The following is a 4,094-nucleotide window of genomic DNA, read 5'->3' as shown; positions in this document are numbered from 1 at the left end:
GTGGTGTAGTGGCATCAGTGCTGGACTTTGGGGCAAGAGGTCTCGAGTTCGAATCTGGCCAGCTTTCTTACAGGCTCTCTATCCATGCTGGTTTGAACATCGAGCCAGCAACTCAACCTCATAAAAAGTATTAATGGTGTCAGGGTCTTCATCAATGACAATAGACAAACCTTATTATTACTATCTCTGAGAGAGAGATCAGTATCTGTGTGCTTTGCACTATCCCTCAATAAAAAACACAACATACTGTCAAAAGTGTTTGATCGTCAATGAATTGGTGCTACAGACCAAGTGAGACCCCCAACAAGTAAACAAATTACAGAGGACTGTTCTTGTTCACATATAACTGTGAAAAACATCTACAGACTTATGAACAAACATTTAACCTGCCTTTGTTAGTTTGCTCCATGAGGCATGATCCGAGAAAGAGCCAGGGCTGCTTGGCAAAGCCTTTAGCTACACCAAAGTGATGACATTGTAATAATCTGTGGGCCACCGGCCAGGGGAAGGGCCCAGAGACACAGACACAGCAGAGAAGTCAAAGAAGTCAGTCAAACTCTCATGGAGAGAGAAAAAAAAAGACTTTTGTAGACCAAATAAATAGACAAGCAAACATGGAAACGGAGCAAGAACCTACAGACCACACATCTACATTCTAATAAAGCCATAAGACCATAAGACATAGGAGCAGAATGAGCCCATTCAGCCCATTGAGTCTGCTCCGCCATTCCAAGAATAGCTGATCCTTAATCCCATTCAACCCTATATTCTCTGATGCCCTAATTGATCAGGAAACTATCAATTTCCACTTTAAATATACCCGCAGACTTGGCCTCTGCCGCTGTCTGTGGCAGAGCATTCCACAGATTCACTTCTCTCTGTCTAAAAAAAAAATCTGACTTCCCTCTGTTCTAAAACGTTGCCTGTTGATTTTGAGACTGTGCCCTCCAGTTCTGGATACCCACGTCATAGGAAACATCCTCTCAACATCCATCCTATCTAGTCCTATCAACATTCAGTGGGTTTCAATGAGATCCCTCCTGCCCCCCACATTCTTGTAAATTCCAGTGTGTACTTGCCCAAAGCTGCCATATCTGCTCCTCATATGTTAACCCCTTCTTTCCCAGAATCATTCTCGTGAACCTCCACTGTACTCTGTCCAATGCTTTCTGAGATACTATTGACAATAATCCTACTGTGTTATAAAGCCTCAGCATTATCTCCTTGCTTTTATATTCTATTCTGCTTGAAATAAATGCCAACATTCCCCCCCCCCCCCACCATCCCTGTAGAATTTTATTTCTCTCAACCAGGGGACTTGAGAGCTGGCTCGGATGGTTTGAGAGATTTAGAGTTACAAGCAATCACACACAGCTTCAGAAGAGCATCAAGTAAACACATTGATATACTACATGGGTGACAAAGCAGATGACATCATGGATGGTTTAAGACTGACAGATACTCAGAAAAAGGAGTACAAAACAGTGCAGGACAAAACCAAAGAATATTTCACAGGAAAGTAAAATGAGATAAATGAGAGGCCAAAGTTCAACTCCAGAAGACAGGAGCCAGATGGAGGTGTAAATGATTTAGTCACAGCATTTTCTGTCCTGTCAGACAACTGTGCATATGGAAATCTGAGAGATGAGCTCATTAGGGACACAATTGTTGTTGGGCTACCAGACACCAAATTGTCAGAGAGATTTCAGTTGCAGGCAGGTCTCACACTGGAGAAAGCTATTACTATAGTCAGGCAGAGGGAGAATGTTCATCAGCAACAGACAGAACACAGGCAAGGACATGATGCTGAAGTAGAGCTAGAAGTTGTGCAGAAGGAAGAATACAAACAGAGTGAAGTCAGAAAGAGGTGACAGTAGAGCTCAGCTCAAACGAAACAAACAAGTGAAACAAAGAGGAGGTAAAATCTTCAACTGCAAGAGATGCAACAAGTCTCCATTCTACATCAGAGCTCTGTCCAGCAAAAGATGTGAAATGCAGCTAATGCAATACAGATGGCCATTATATGAGCCAGTGTCACTCAGCAATAGTTCTTCAGGAAGTCAAAGAAGACCAGGATTCAGATGAAGAGAGAGCTTCCTTGGGGCTTTAGATTCAAATAGACAAGGCTGGTGTACTATGGTTCAGTTGCAAAATAGGGCAGTGATGTTCAAACTGGACACTGGGGCAGATATCACAGCCACCTCCGAAAGTCTGTTCTCAAAACTGGTGAAGAAAACAGGCGTTATGTTAAACCCAACAGAGAAGATTCTTAAGGGACTAGGGAAACATAAGCTCACTGTAAAAGGAATATTTACTACTTCCATCTGTAAAAGTTAGGAACAGTTAAAAGAGGATGTCTATGATGTTCAGAATCTCTTCTTATCACTATTGGGACGACACGCCATCGAGAAGCTGAACATCACTGCAAGGTTGGATTTACTGAATAATGTTCAGCGGCAGAAGTACCCAGAGTTGTTCACAAGCCTGGTGGTTCTGAATGAAGAGTACCCTGTCCAACTGAGGCCAGGAGTGACACCCTACTCTCTGGCAACAGCGAGGTATGTACCAGTCCCATTGATGAACAAAGTCAAAGCTGAACTTGTGAGAATGGAGGCACTTGACATTATAACTAGAGGGAATGGACCTACTGACTGGTGTATGGGCATTGTTCCTGTTCCCAAGCCGGATAGCACAGTGTGGATCTGCGTGGATCTAACAAAATTGAATAATGCAGTGACATGAGAGAAGTTTATTTTGCTCTCTGTTGAGCAGATGTTGGGTATGCTGGGTGGAGCAAAGTTCTTCACCAAACTAGATGCAAACTCAGGGTTCCAGCAGACAAGTGTTGCTCCTGAGGCACAGAGGCTCACAATCTTTATCACACAACATGGACACGATGCCTTCAAGTGACTCCCTTTGGCATCTCATCAGCCCCTGAACTCTTTCAGATGAGGGTAAACCAAATTTTGGAGGGACTGGAAAGAGTAGTCTGTCACATGAACGATTTACTCATCTTTGGAGGCTCAGGTAAGGAATGTGACAGAAGAGTGAATGCTGCCTTGGGGAAATTGAAACAGGCTGGAATCACCCTGAACAAAAAGAAATGTGAATTAACTAAGTTGAATGTGAAGTTCTTAGGCTTCCAGCTGTCCTCAGAGGGAATGCAACCAGATTCATCTGTCCTCAGAGGGAGTGTAACCAAATTGGCAAGAGTTCAGAACATGGAGCAACCCCCTACTGAGACACTTAATTCCAGATTTGGCAAAGAAAACAAAGCCACGACATGACCTTCTCTGCCAGAGAAATGTTTGGATCTTGAATGCACCACCAGTTGATTCATCCTCATCACTAAAGCAGAGCTTAACAACATTAGTGTTTTTTGATCCAAGCAACGCTATCAAGGTCTCAGCAGATGCCTCTTCCTATGGCCTAGGGGGAGTGCTCATACAATACTGCAGTGGTGTATGGAAACTGGTGCAATATGCATCAAGAACACTGACTCCTACTGAACAGTGTTATGTCTAAATCAAAAAGGAGAAGCTTGTCTCATGCAGATTTGTGAAGGCTTTAGCCTGCTACTTGATAGGCACTAAATTCCTACTTGAAACAGACTACAAGCCACTTGTCAGCCTCCTTAACCCAAAACACTTGGATGTCGAGATGCAGTCCTTAGAGACTGTGTTAGGGAACTGAGATGCAGCTTGATTACATTCAGTTTGTTAGGGAAAGTGAAGGTAGATAGGAACTACAGGAAGGTAGTCATCCCAAGGCTACAGAAGCAAGATAAGTGGGTGACTGACAGGAAAGGGAAGGGGGAACATCAGATAATGGAGAGCAACCCTGTGGCCAATAGGTACTCCATAGTACAATAAGTACTCCATTTTGAGTACCGTACAAGGGGTGCATGGGGGAAAATCAACCTTCCTGGGGGAAGCAACAGCAGCCATGTCTCTGGCACTGAGTCTGACCCTGTGGCTCAGAAGGGAAGGGAACTGAAGAGGATGGTAGCAGTAATAGGGAACTCTATAGTCAGTTGGATAGACAGGTGATTCTGTGGACGTGAAAAGGAAACATGGATGGCAGTTTGCCTCCCG

This window comes from Hypanus sabinus, chromosome 22 (genome assembly GCF_030144855.1).
Source record: "Hypanus sabinus isolate sHypSab1 chromosome 22, sHypSab1.hap1, whole genome shotgun sequence".
In the NCBI taxonomy this organism is placed as follows: Eukaryota; Metazoa; Chordata; class Chondrichthyes; order Myliobatiformes; family Dasyatidae; genus Hypanus; species Hypanus sabinus.
This window is presented reverse-complemented; position numbering follows the sequence as displayed.